The following is a 15,598-nucleotide window of genomic DNA, read 5'->3' as shown; positions in this document are numbered from 1 at the left end:
TAAATTTAGCGGGAGGACTGCAATCTTGGTGGTAAAGATACTCTGTTACCGTTGCCACAAAGTATTCACCAATAACTAAATCGGTCCCTAAATCAGAAAGAAATTATGGTGGCCATCGATGCGCCATGATCTAACAGGATTCATAAACACTTGAGAAATCGGTCCTCAAAATACTTCTAAAACACAAAGAAAAGCAGAATTATCATTACTACCTGAAATTTCCCTCAAAATCTTGGGAAATTATCTCTATCAACTTTATTTTGGATTTACCCACTATGTTTAATGCAACACAATAATGGTAACGGTGGATTTGCACACTGAAATACCTCATATTTCAGCTCTTTCAAATTACGCACTGTATCAGAAATGGCTGAGATCTTTTACTCTGTTATATTTTAACTTTGTGGAAAATAATCTCCAACTGTGACAATCAGTATGTCTTTAAATTTTGAAAGTCTTTGTGCAATAAGCTTGTCTTCCTTTTTTTTTGTTTATATATTTCTTTATTGATTTTATGGCAGTGGAAAGTTGCACAGTACATACAGATCCGAAAAAAAAGAAAAAGAAATAGTTCATCAGAAAGAGTAAACACTGATATTTACAAAGGATTACAATATATTCAGCAGGCAGATTACAGACAAAAGATACAAATTAGATCCAGTTGCTAATCGGTGACCAAAGTTTTTGGCCAACTATCCTCTTCATTCGCCCCTTCAACTTCTACTCTGCATTTTCAAGCTGATAAATGCTTAATAGTTTCGATTACCAGTGATGAAAAATCGGGGGGTCAGGATCTAACCAGCGAGAGGTTATGCAGTATCTGTATACAGACATGGTTATAAAAAGAAAGCCTTCTTCTTCAATCATTTTAATGCCAATTTGATCAGTTTGAGTTCCAAGTATTACTAATTCCGGTGTTAGTTCAAATGATGTATCTAAAATGTTAATTAAAAAATCTTGTATCTCTGTTATGAATTGAGTTAATTTTGGGCAACCAAAAAACATGTGAATTGAGTCCGCGTCCATATAACCACAGCGGCTACAATTAATACCTTTCTTTGCTTTCCATTTCAACAATTTGGCCGGTGTATAGTACAAATCAAAAATGGACATAAAATGCTGACTTTTGAGTGAACCGTTAAATATAACCTTGTTTGCCATTTCTAGAGACCTGTTTATATCGACCGTCTCAATTCCAAGACTTCTTTGCCATTTAGCTGTATATACCATTAAATTATCTTGTATTCTATTTAACATCATTTGATATATCACACCAATTCTGCTTTTTTTCCTACAGCTTTCTAACACATCTACTTTACCCATTGAATTAGTATTTAATAGATTCCTTGATTCGAAAAAGCTCCGAATTTGGAGATACTTAAAGAAGACTCCTCTTGTGAGATTATATTTTTCTTGTAGATAGGAATATGATACGAATTGTGCATCCTGATACATATCCCCTAGTGAGCAGATCTTGAGCTCATTCCATCTTTGAATAACGGAATCTCTAAACATTTCAGGAAGCGAAAAATTCCTCAAGATAGGCGTATAATAGTTCAAATTAATACAAAGACGAAATCTTTTTTTAAACTGTGTCCAGATTTGAAACGACGATAACATGATTTTAAACTTTGGTTTTTTATAGTAGCTTGGTTCTATCAATCTCAGCAAGCATTGTCGAGCCTCTACTCCCAAAAGCATTTCATAGATTGAGGGAGTGATTGCGTCATGCAAACAAATATCTGGAAAAATTAGACTACCCATAAATTTAATGAAACTGCCCAATAATATAATCGGAAGTTTGAGATCCCCCATCCTCCTCTTGTTTTTGGTAAAGTACACCATTTAAGTGATTTTCTGGCTCTCCGATAACCCCATAAAAACCTAGAGATAATTCTATCTAATTTATTTTAAAAAACTGAGGGGAATAATATTGGTATGGTGCGAAATAAATAAAGAAATTTGGGGAATATGATAATTTTTACTACATTGGTACGACCATATAACGATAGGTGTAGGTTATTTAATCTCTCAAGAGTCCTATTAGCTGAAGTTAATAAAGGATTTGAGTTAAGTCCTACAATGTCCTCCACTTTGGCAGAAATCGTCACACCAAGATATGAGGCTGTAGTTGAGAATACAACACCTTCTGGTCTGCCTTCCTCCGAGGGAATTAACTGAGTTTTCGAGATGTTTAATTTGTATCCTGATAGCTCGCCAAACTCGTGGGCAAGTTCTATGATTTTGGGTAGAGAAGAACCAATATCTGAGGTAACTACCGCAACATCATCCGCATATGCGAAAACTTTAAGTTCTACCTGATATAATGTTACAGGTGGATTCCAATTTCATTTATTAATCTGTTCAATTAAGGCTCGATATATAGCGAGAACAACAAGGGGGAACAGGGACACCCTTGCCTTGTCCCCCTTGTGATAAAAAAAGGATGCGACATCTCAGTGGCTACCCGAACCATAGCTTTAGGATTATTATACATTGCTTGAATAGCATCTATATATTCTTTGGGAAACCCCTTCCAAGACAGCACAGACCACAGGAACCCCCAGTCGACTCTGTCAAAAGCTTTTTCCGCATCCAAAGAACAATGCCGACCGTGGATCCCGTGGCCCGTGCCCAATCCAGCAGGGTGATAATCCGTCTGATATGATCAGTGGTGTCCCTTTTTTTTATAAAACTGTGCTGGATCTTAGAAACCAAAACAGGCATTATGTCATTTAATCTATTAGCTAGTATCTTCGAAAGAAAATTGCTATCTGATGTTATTAGAGATATCGGCCTATAAGCTTGTCTTCCAATGAATGTTAACGTCACTCTCAGGCTAATGGGAAAACTGTAATGTTAAATCAATATCTCGTCATTGGGTGTACCAAACGTCCCCTTTTTTGAGAATTCATCCTTCATTTCATGTTTCCCATTTAAAACCTTATCTCCATTTTAGAGGTCCTCGGGTTAAAAAGAAAGATCTCATACTTGTGGATGGGCAACCTGAGTATGAAGGTCAGGAGTACTGAAATTCTTGATACTTTAAATGAATGCTTCAATATCTTAAGGATATCCCTCATGTGAGTGTTCCTCTGAAACAGCAGAACAGGTTCATGCTCCCCTTCTGATTAGACAATTTTATTTCAAATGTCCTCATAAACCAGGAGCTCTTGAGAAGAGGCAAATTTAAGGGTTTCCCCTTACCTTCCTTCTCTGCAGCCATGTCAGGCCGCGACGACTTCTCTCGACTTGGGTTCCGAATGTGCAAGAGCCTCTCTGGGTCATCTCTCCACTGCAGGCTCTCACCCGTGCAGAAGGCTTCCCGGGTACTGAGACACAGCATTGTCCAGCCAGCCATCTTATGTTTCCCTGACACGTCTCAGCTCAATTGAGCCAGGGCAAGGAATTGTGGGGCGATTTTCTCCTATATGCCAGGTTCTCTCTAATGCCACATGCATTGGAATATTCTTAATTTTTTTCCCATTTTTTATTGCAATTTTTAACCTCCAGAATCACAGTAAAATCATGGCAGTAGTTATACATCATAGGAGCTCATGACAATAATGCCAGTACATTGCGTTCTAAAATATGGCATATTTCCAGTATCAACCATACAATGCAGGGGAATATTATATTCTACAATATTATTCTTAGCATAAAACTGATTAACTTCTTTTATGTGTTATGCTTAATCTAATTCAAACTAAAATACATCGTGATTTTACTGATATTTGCAGGTTTATTCATGTTTTGTTCCCAATTCAAGATGGCTGAACGTATTCTGAGAATTCCTCACATCCATATTTGCTCTAAATAAATGGCATCCAAATTTAGTCCAGTTGTGTCACAATTGTTCTTGCTTAATTGCTTGCTTACTGGACTCTGTGGATTCTTGGTGTTCTCCAGATCCTGTTTGTTCATGCTTTTGTATTGCAGCTTGATTTTCTGCTCTTCACTTTTTTCCTTCCAGGTGGATATTATTTCTGGAGCAATACTAGATCTCGAGCTACAGTCTGGTGTCTGGCATTTTTTCTGGAGGTAGTAAGCCTTTCCTACGCACAGAGAAGACTCTTCAACTGTTGCTGAGAAGACCTGCTCTGGACAGGTTGCAATGTTAACAGAATCGAAAGATGGATGTGGTCCAAGCATTACTGACAGCAGCAAACAACCTGCTCTTCAAATCCATAGAGCCTGGACCCCCAGGTTGCTCCCTGCTCCACTCCCATAGAACCCACACAGCAACATCTGAATCCCGTTGTGGGTAAAAAACTGCCATGTTTAATTCACACTATTACACATAAACATGACAAATTAAAATTACATATTTAAATTTCTGAAGCTAACCTAATGAATTAATCTCTAATCTATCTTTAGACTTTCAACTTAGCATAGTGATTCATCAGCCTTAGACTTAATTATCTACACACAATAAATTGCTCAAGCACCAAGGGGCCCTCCGGCTCGCGTCCCCCAACTGAGAACCATGCAAGCCACAACCCACCTGCGTCCTTGAGAGGCGAGCCCCAGCCCTCTGGTCCTTGTCTGCCACTTCAGGGCCCACCCCTCTATCACCAGGCTGACCAAGGGGGCTCGTAGGGTATAACCAGGGGCCGCTGCCCCATGCCCTAACTTGTAACCTGGAGCCCTTGCCCCGCAGCCTGTGTCCCCATTCTCTCTGCGGAGAGCTTACTGGCTCTTCCCCTCAGTGCTGGCCTAGGGAGTCTGCAAGAGGACTCCCATTAACAATGTGAGTCAATCTTTTGTGGCCTCCTTACTGCAGCACCTTCCCAAAACCCTAAGCCTAATGGACGGGTGGGTGGGAGATATTTCCAGGACGCGATACGACTGGGGGACGGCGCTTCAAGAAGAGAGGACGGGGGCCTGGGTGCCATGCCCTAAATAGGCCGCCGCTCCTCTCCCCCTGCACTGCCGGTCCCCGGTGGACCTACATCACTGGCTGCCCCTGAAGTAATTGACCTGAGCCGGTCGCCAATCAGGCTACCCCGGCATAAGAAGTGGGTGGGGCTTGGACCCCAGGGTGTCGGGCCCTAATGGCGTGCTCCTCTAGTTTTGCACTCTCCAAAGACTCACCACTAAAATGTCTTGTTAAGTCAGTCCCTTGCTGTACTACAAGAAGGTTCTCTGGATCTTTCTGTTGCTGAGAATATGAAATTGTGTAAGAAATTACCTATTTTTACATGATCACCCCCATTTTTTATTGATGTACTATCTGTACTATGGGACACTGCTAACCATGCCCCAGTGCATGTGCTCTGACTCCTACAAACTTGTCGAATTGGTTAAAAATCTTACTTGCCACATTCAATTATCTTTAGGTTCTTAGTATGTTATAGTCAGTGTACCCAGGGACTGTAAAATAAACGTATTAGTAGACTACAGCTCGTTTGTGCCACCATAAAAGTGACCATTCAAAGCATGTCTTCAGGCCAGCCTCTGGTGTTAAAACTGCAAACATGACCCAGCAAAATATACCATTTCATTTTCCAGGCCTAAACCTTCCTTTTTAGGTCTTGCTGAGTCAGCGCGCATGCGCTGCTCGGAGAGCATTAAGTAGCTGCTTCAAAAAGCTCTACTTTGCGGCGACCAGCTTCCTAGAACGCGCACACGCGCGCGCGATGTGCACAGCACTTTTTCCGGTCGCGCGCGCGCGTGCGCACAACTCACTACACCAGCCGCGATTACTTTCCCTTTTGCGGCGCTGCGATGTAATATTGCTGTGCGTATGTTACGAGAATCCGCCTCCTCCTCTTAACACGAAACACGTTTGCCAGGCATTAGGCTTCTATCAATCTATGCAAAGCGTCTTGTGCTGTCAATCAAGTGTGCCAAGTGTAACCACTCCAAGCCAGACACCCCTCTTGTTGTTATTGTTTTTTACTCTTGTGAATCCTGCCCCTGCGCGCACACACGGTCGGATCACTAGGACACCATTTCACCGATGACTTTTACTGTCTGGAGCAGCAAAGTACAGCCAGCCGTACAAGGAAGGAGTTCATTGTTTGCCTTCCCGTTGGACCTTTATCTCTCTCCACCTCTACCTTTTGCATGATTCCATGGCAGGCTTTTCTGATGGAGCGAGGCTGATGATGAAGGCTTTCTCTCAGGTATGCTCTTCAAAGCCCTGCTAAAACAAAACCAGCGAGGGAGGCGGCAGGGGCGCAAATCCTTCTATTCAGTACAGGCAAATTCAAGCTGAGGTGGGATCAGATTACAAAGCGCTTCTCTGAATATGCTGCCCTTTGCCCTGAACCAGTTAGACTAATTGCAGCAGCTCACAAAAGGCATTGTAAATCGCAATTTGTAAGCACGAGAGGGGGAGAGACACGTATATTTTTGAACCACTTTCCTTCCCTCTTAAACTGGCAGAGAATGAAGATTCCTTTCCTCCCCTCAAGTTATGCCTCTATTTTTCGCTGTTGTGTGGTTCATTTTTAAAACTGTGTTTTATGTTTTGTAATGGTGGAAAGGCCGCCGCTGTGGGAGGTGCATTTTTAATTTCTTTACTTTTATTTTCGAGAGAGGCTGGGAAGGTATGCTGTGGCTCGTGCTGTTGTCCAATATGTTGTCTTCTTTTAATCTTTATTCAATGCAGCGGTTATAAACTTCAGGTATCCGGGCCCATAAAACACGTTTTCTGTGGATGGAGAGGGTGCTGCCCTGCTCGTCATGTAAACAATTCGCCAGCATTGCTGTGGTTTTTTGTGTGTTTTTTTCATTTTTTGGTGGCATTGGGAATTTGGGGATATAAGGCAACGTACCCTGTAGACCTGTTAGTTTTTAGAAGCTCAACTGCCTGGCTTGTCTCTAGCGGTCATCTGGGTGCCTTTTTGCTTTTCAGTGGTTTTTACTTGCCTTCCACCCCTCAATGGATTTTGGACTCTTTGTTTGGGGTATTCCCACCACAAACCAGTTTTCAGTGGGTTTACATTGTCCAAGAGCTGAGAAACAGGCTGCAGTGGACTATTGAAATAGTGTTTTATACAGCTGAATACACGTATACAACATTCAACCTCCAATTGTTTATGCCCCCTCAAAAAAAAACTTTAACAAATAACCATTGAAATAGGCAAAAACAAGTTGCCAGCATTGCAAGAACAAAAGAAAAATGAGGAAATTTTTTATTGTACATACATTGTTTAATATGGTCGTTCGATTGGACATTCTTGGTCATATATAAGGTAACAAAAATGCTTCTGGCACCTTTTTATTACAACTTTTCAAGCATCCTGCACAGCAGCCACACTTCTCTACAGCACAGTGTAAACACATTGGCAAAGTCAATAGCTCTGCCTAAACACTTATAAGGCCCCAAAGGCGAGAACTATTGGCTATGCCAATGCTTGTTAATACTTATAACTCACTCCTAAGGTTTGCCCTAAACGCTCATGACGCAGTGTGCATAGTATTTATAACGGAGGAAATTAGTACTTACTTTATACATGTCCTGGCAGTGAAAAATGTCCATGTTCATTTTTCATGATGGTAAGGCTGGCTCTCACATAGAAAAGAACAGGGGTACATTATAACACTTTGTAAAGCATAACTTGAGTTTGGAAATAGCTAGAACAATTATTCAAGAACTCAAATTAATAGTAGTTTAAAATCCAATCTAATTTTCAAGTCAGATTTTAAATTACTATTTTGAAAATTGCACTTTTAGAAAATTGCAATTTCCTGCCTAAGCCAAACATGCATTTTTGTTAGTCTCGGTTTTATCTGAATGTTAATGGCTCTCCTGGGCTGAGATCTGTATTGCTCCTAGACAGTGGACAATAAACTTGGTTGTGGGGAGATGCTTTTCCTCTGACAGGATGGTCATCTGGGCTGTACCCAAGAACTTAATGAAACTTCAAAAAGTGCATCTCCTGACATCCAGAAGTAACTTACACCTAGGCCTCCCCCTTCATTGTCCTGATAGCCAACTGGGCACCAATCCCATTGGGAGACAGGCTGAACCAGAATTGGTTTAGAGTGACCACAAGGAAAGGTTTTTCCATTATACTAGCCACACCTTTGTGTGGGTGCAGGAAGCTCTGCACAAGGGAAGAAAGGTTCTGCCATATAGGTGTTAGGTAGAAAGGTGCATTGTGGATTATTTTACAGTAACACACACAGGAAGTGCTGTGCTGCAGAAGAGGTGCACCTTTCCAATACTGTGCTAGCATGGGGACCCCAGGATTCGAGACAAGGGGTTAAAGCCCCATGGCCATCATTGGCAAACTGTAAACCCATGCCCCAAACAGGTGTGACTGTCCTTTGCAGAATAAGGAATGCAGCCCATTCCTTCAGTGTTGTCCTACGAAGTATTCTGTCAATCCTGGTATGGTGGTTCGGTACGGTCAGCACACACACAATCCTTAACTGCAACCACTCCAGTTGATATGATACCCAGAGTGGTCCCTACTGAGTCTGACGATTTGCAATATTCTGTCTATGCACAGGGCTAGACATGTGGCTTACAACAGTATGTCAACAGTTTGGGATATTCGTTCTTTCCACTCCCCATCGCTGCGCACTCCCTGTATGAGAGGATCTTGGTAAACCTAAGCTACCAAGGGCTCAAGTGCCAATGGGAATATCAAAGGGGGCAGGGACGCCCTTTCTTCGTTCCCCCATGCTGCGTCATTAACCTGCACTCTCGCTGCATGCCCTAACATAAGGGCTTCACCCAGCCACACATTTTGGGGCTAAAGCCCAGCCTAGCGAAGGCTGCGAAAATGTAGTTTCATTTGATTGGCATTACATTTTGTTACCCCTGTATTCTTAGATAGGATATGCGTTGATGCAATGTATTCTGTGTAATTTCCATGATCATCCTACTATTGTGTGGCTTGGAACTGTGTTGGTAAGCTAGAGAATGTTTTGTTTATGGTTTGATGTGAATAAACATGACCCATTACCCAAGCGAATACTTGAGTATGACTTTGTCATTGGCTCGGTTGAGTGTGGGAGGGAGTAGGGTTCAATCTGGGGGTCTCAGGGTTCTATACCTCCCTGCACTACTAAATAGCTATTTGTGACAGAACACTAAACTACCAGTGATAAGAGGGTGCCGATACTTGCCTACCTCACTGATTAATAAAAAGAGCATTTTGCAGTTAAACAGCAAAGTTGCAATGCAAATTTAGAAGCAGATGTCCAGCTACCTTATGCTCAGCAGCAGCCAGTGCAGGTAAGAGCGGTGGGGAAGGTGACTGGGTCGACATACAACAGAATAGGGAAAATAAAATTTACAAATGAAGAAATCCACTTACCTTGCGCCCGCCGCATCTCAAGCGCGAGGTAAGTGGTTTAAATAATGTTTTCTTTCATTTTCCCAATTCCGTCACCTGTTGTCTTCCCCCTCTCCTTTTCCGCACCGCTCTTACCTGCACCGGCTGCGCCTGCGCATGCAGCACCTGCCAAAGCCAGCACAGCCCTCAGCAAGAACTGCGAGGCACCACTTGAAAACCAGGGGCTTGTCACTCTCACTTAACATGCCAGTCAATGGTACAAAGAGGTTTGCATCGTGCGACTTAAGTCACTGCAAACATGGCTAGCCTGAAGAAGGAGCTTGCAGCAACAAAGACAGGTGCCCGGTCCAGGAATTCTTCCCTGATGATGTTGGTGGGCCTTCCAATAATGCGGAAAAGACTGAAAACATCTCAGTCACTCTTCTATACAGAACCGAATTCCAGTGACCGTTCAAGGACCCGAAGTCATCACAGCAGAACCCCTTCTGCTGATGACAATCCAGATATATATAACACAACTGACATACACCTAAAACCAGCCAGAACTATTGGCTTTGTCAGTAGTTGTAGCTGTTTAACATAAATGAGCAACAACAATGATTTTATTAGGAATAAATAATATTAAAAGTGTTTCAATTTTGAAATTGTGGGACTGTGAATTAAACATTACTGAGGTCTGTAGAAAGGGTAGTGGTCTTCAAAGTGTCTCAATTCCTCCTGTTATGCTCACTCTGCTAGACAATGACATGTATGCCTTATTTCTCTCTACATATTGCTCCTCTTCTGCAACCTCTTTTTACTCTCTTCTGAATATGCTTCCTCACATCTCCTTCACTTAATCACCCCCAAACACATAACATCCACTCATCAGTAAGCCCTGCATTTTCTTTTATTTTTGGCTTGTCAATATTTTGATAACTGTGCATCTCCTTCGCACACATTTACACAGAATGACAATTGCAGCTGGGGTAGGTCACTATGCTCCATTCACATTACAGAAAGGCTAAAGATTTGATGACCGTGTATTCTGAACACATTGTTGACCTCTGGACAGGTATTGTGAGAAGCTTGCATTGTCTTCAACCTCAACTCCAAAACTCTCAATCGTGGCCCGCGATAAACACTGTTAGGCAATAGAAAAGTCCATACGGCCCAACTCCATCCTGAGCAGGCGAAGACTTAATTTTATGAATTTTTCCAGAATCATCAACCTGTCTGCCTTTGACACAGATTTTGTCTGCCCTTATCTTTCCAATAACCTGTGAAAGTGTCAAGACATCAATAAGACACTCAATGTAACACCAGTCTGGGACAAGAACCATATGACCTCTATTTCAAGGTCAAACAGGAATAGCCAAAACAGTGTAGTCTCAATTGACATATTTGTAGCTTATTTGTTTATGAGAATGAATCTTAGAATAGCTTCTTGATGCACATTGGATTGCCAGATATTTCTACGGTTATGTGAGAAATTCCCATCTTAGAAAAGATACAATATAAAAGGGCTGCCAATTGACCACTTGGGAGAAGAGATCCTCCGCCTAAGATTCTCCCTCAGAAACTCCAGATGCAAGTTATACCACTCCATGCTCTCCTAGTGTAGTGTATAGAAATAGGAGAAGTAGGTTTAAGGGTGTTAGGTTTTTAGATGACATTTTAACTATGGTTCAAATTACAATTTTATACATGTTGTTCACAACATTTGTTTGTGTTGTTATGTTATTTTCTGTGGTTATTTTAGATATTTTAAGCAACAGGTTGAGACTGTTGAAATAAAATGTTTTTTAGTTAAAGTGTCTTTTTCTTAATGCAGTTTGTGTGTGTGACATTAAGAAGAACAAAATAGGTTTGCTTCCAATCATCACTGTGTCCCTGGATCTCTGTTTAGGGACCGTTAGTAAGTCAAAAGCATTTAACTGAATTTCAACTATGTATTGGATGAAGTTCTGTAGGACTACAATAATCTCTCTTTCACATTCAAGCATTGATGCATTGAACTAAGTGTCACCCATGGGTGTGAAAACAAACCTTATGTAATAACATGGAAAGTAAATAAAGAGAAACACAGCATCCTTTAAATCGCCAACACTCTTCGGAAATATGTTATTATGTAAAATATGAAATATAAATGGGAATTACATTGATGATATGGATTACTTTAACATACCTTTTACATTAATTGTTCATAAACCGATTAGTATTTTTGCCATTAAAGTTAAGGACATGAAAATAGGGCCAAACAAGGACCTGTTTAAATGTCTGTTTTTGATTACTACCAGGTACGAGATCCAGATGGACCTGGCCCACTTAAAGGCTTGGGTTGAGACACAGACACTCAAGTTCCTCAAGCCTAACTCAATGCCTAACTATGCTCAAAGGCAACAGAAAACATGACCATATTATGCCAAACCTTACAGAGCAGCATTGACTCACCAGCTCGATTTCCTATTTTGGCTTGCTTCATTCATAAAATGGTCCATTTACAGTTGAAATGCCTCAGAACCTACATTAAAAAACCGTGTTCAAATTTGCTACTAAGAAGCCCTAACAGCTTGAGACTCACATTTCCATAACGTACAACGCTGCGACGCAAATCTTCACGGAGTAGCTTCAGTACTTTAGAACTTCCTCTCTGCCCACATACAATGCTCTGAAACTCTGCTGAGCTTCCGAAAGAATCTCCAAACCTGCTTATTCAACAAATATCTTAACTAATCTGATTGCCTGATCCAGTAATGATTGCTGATTTCCACTTGTTCCTCATCTTGATCCTAGCTCTAGCCATTCCTTTTTCCTGTTTTATTTCTTCCCGGCCTTGTTCTGGCAGCAATCCTACATACCTGATGACTTGCCGTTTCCTCTGAGAAACTCACTTCTCTTAGTTCTTGCATCTGTGCTTCTTTTTAGTCACAGCTCCTTGGATTCTTGTCTGTGTATTTCATCCTCATTGCAAATCTTCTCGTATATCAGCCTATCCTTCGTGTTCTCTTTGTTCTTCATTTTCCCTGAACTCCCTTTTAAGCCACTCTAATCTACGCCACTCCACTCAATGCAACTCTACAGCACTCCACTCCACTCTACTTTAGAGCTTTCTACGCCTCTCTACCCTATGCCAATACATGGTACTCTACTTCGCCCAACTTTATGCCACCCTATGCCACTCTGCTCTACAGCACTCCAGTCCACTCAGTGCCACTCCAATCTAAAGCAAAAGGAAAGCTAAACAATGCAAACATTCACCCTCAATCATAAAGATCTGGGTTTAATCCATTGTTCTTTTGCTCACCACATCAACCCAGTTTGGACCCACCCACATGCAAATCAGTCTTGACCCTGTTCCTCATAGGAACAGTCCAGCCCAAACTGCCAAGCCAGATCCTACCTGGACCGGAAACAATCATCATTGGACCCGTTTCGGGGCATCGGCCAAGCTAGCATGAATCCAGTGGCATAGTAGGCACAGGACCCACATCTAGGCATAGCTTTCCCACTTAGGGTGACACAAGCAAAAGGAGCAATTGATGGATGGAATGCTGAACAATGCAAACATTCACCCCCGTTCACAAAGATCTGGGTTTGATCCAGTTCTTTTACTAACCATGCCTCCCCAGTTTGGACCCAGCCATATGCAAACCAGTCTTGTCCCTGCTCCTCATGGAAACAGTCCAGCCTTAACTGCTAAGCCAGGTCCTACCTGCACCAGAACCAAGCATCCTGGGACTGGTTTCTGGGCATCACACCATATCAGCCAGGCTAGCTGGAATCCAGCACAGTGAGCACAGGACCCACGGCTGGGCATACCCTTCCCACTTAGGGCGAAACAAGCAAAAGGAACAACTGATGAACAGAATCCTGAACAATGCAAACATTCACCCCCAGTAACGAAGAACTGGGTTTAATCCAACTATTATGCTCATCACGCCACAGTAGTTTGGACCCAGCCATGTGCAAATCAGTCTTGACCCCTGTTCCTTATTTATTTAATGTATTTATATCATTTGTAGAGCGCTTGAATCACCCCGGCAATCGAGACAGTGACGTAGGTGGCTCAGAACAGTAAGGTTTTTAGTTTTTTTCTGAAGGCCATGAAGTTGATGCATTGACGAATGTCCAAAGGTAGTTGGTTCCAGGTTTGGGGCGCTAGGTAGGAAAAGTCTGGTTTGTTTTATACGAGGTACAGAAAGGAGGTCCTTGCCTCCTGATCGGAGGGTGCGCGAGGGAGTGTATCTGACCAGTTTGTCCGCCAGATATCTTGGTCCCATTTTATTTAAGGCTTTGAACACCAGACAGCTGATTTTAAATGTTATACTTTTGCGTATGGGCAACCAGTGTATTTTGCGCAGCAGGGGGAGTGAGGGTGTTCTGGGGGGGAGCACTGGTTACTAGGCGGGCGGCCGTATTCTGGACCACCTGTAGGCTGCTCAGGGAGGTTTTCTTTGCAGAGATTAGCGGGGCGTTGCTGTAGTCCAGGCGGCTTAGAACCAGAGCATGTACGAGGGTTTTGCGTGTGGAAGAGGGGAGGAAATGGAAGACTTTACGAAGCAGGCTGAGTGCATGGCAGCATGCCCGCTTGGTAGCTGCAACATGCTCATCCAGGTTTGTTATCTATTAGGACCCCAAGATTCTTTACCACTGTTTTGGGGGATGGTGCTGGTCCCAGTTCCTCAGGCCACCAGTTGGGTGAGCAGCATGTTATTGCATCTTTAAATAACATTATTTCAGTTTTTTCTGCGTACAACTGAAGGAAGTTGCTGCTCATCCACTTTGTTATCGTTTTCATACCCTCCGCGAAGATGCTCTTCATGTTAGGGGTGTTTTTGTCGAAGGAAAGTAGAAGTTGCTTGACGTCCGGATAGGATATGGGCGTGAATACAATGTTCCTTAGAAGTGACGAGAGTGGGGCAATATATATGTTAAATAATGTGGGCCTAAGGCAAGATCCCTGTGGCATGCCCTTGGATACCATGGTGGTCTGAGATGTGAAGGGACCAAGGTTTACTGTTTGGGTTCTCTCCTTCAGGAAATCTGTCAGCCAGTTTAAAGCATTGTCATGGATGCCTATGGCTCGTAGTCTCTCCAGCAGGATCTTGTGAGAGATGGTGTCGAATGCTGCGGACAAGTCAAGAAGCAAGAGAATTACTGCCTGGCCAGCATCCGCATAAATTCGAATGTCATCCGTGATATTTACCAGAGCTGATTCCGTGCTTATGGGAACAGTTCAACCCGACCTGCCAAGCCAAGTCCTACCTGGATCAGAAACAAGCATCATTGGACGAGTTTCAGGGCATCAGCCAGGCTAGCATGAATCCAGTGGTGTAGTAGACACAGGACACACGTCTGGGCATACCCTTCCCACTTAGGGTGAAACAAGCAAAAGGAGCAATTGATGGACGGAATGCTGAACAATGCAAACATTCACCCCGGTCACAAAGATCTGGGTTTAATCCAGTTCTTTTACTAACCATGCCACCCCAGTTTGGACCCAGCCATATGCAAATCAGTCTTGACCCTGCTCCTCATGGTAACAGTTCAGCCTTAACTGCCAAGCCAGGTCCTACCTGCACCAGAAACAAGCATCCTTGGACTGGTTTCTGGGCATCACCCCATATCAGCCAGGCTAGTTGGAATCCAGTAGCACAGTGAGCCCAGGACCCACATCTGCGCATACCCTACCCACTTAGGGCGACACAAGCAAAATGAACAACTGATGGACAGAATCTTGAACAATGCAAACATTCATCCCCAGTAACGAAGATCTGGGTTTAATTCAATTATTTTGCTCATTATGCCACAGTAGTTTGGACCCAGCCATATGTTAATCAGTCTTGACCTCTGTTTCTTATGGGAACAGTTCAGCCCGAACTGCCAAGACAAGTCCTACCTGGACAGAGGGACCGGTTTTGGGGCATCACCTCATATCAGCCAAGCTAGCTTGAATCCAGTGGCGCATTGAGCATGGGACCCACGTCTGGGCATTCCCCCCCCCCCCACTTAGGACGACACAAACAAAAGGAACAATTGATGGACGGAATGCTGAAGACTGAAAACATTTCTGCAAACACAAAAAGATTTTAAATACTACAAGCACTGTATCATTTTATTATCCACTGCTAATAATCTGTTTTCTTCATTAATAAAAAGAATTACAAAAAAAACCACTGCAAACATTCACCCCAGTCACAAAGGTCTGGGTTTAATCGATTGTAATTTGGCTCACCACATCACCCCAGTTTGGACCCAGCCATAAGCAGATCAGTCTTGACCCTGCTCCTCATGGGAACACTCCAGCCTTAACTGCCAAGCCAGGTCCTACCTGCACCAGAAACAAGCATCCTGGGACT

This window comes from Lissotriton helveticus, chromosome 3_2 (assembly GCF_964261635.1).
Source record: "Lissotriton helveticus chromosome 3_2, aLisHel1.1, whole genome shotgun sequence".
NCBI classification, from domain to species: Eukaryota; Metazoa; Chordata; class Amphibia; order Caudata; family Salamandridae; genus Lissotriton; species Lissotriton helveticus.
This window is presented reverse-complemented; position numbering follows the sequence as displayed.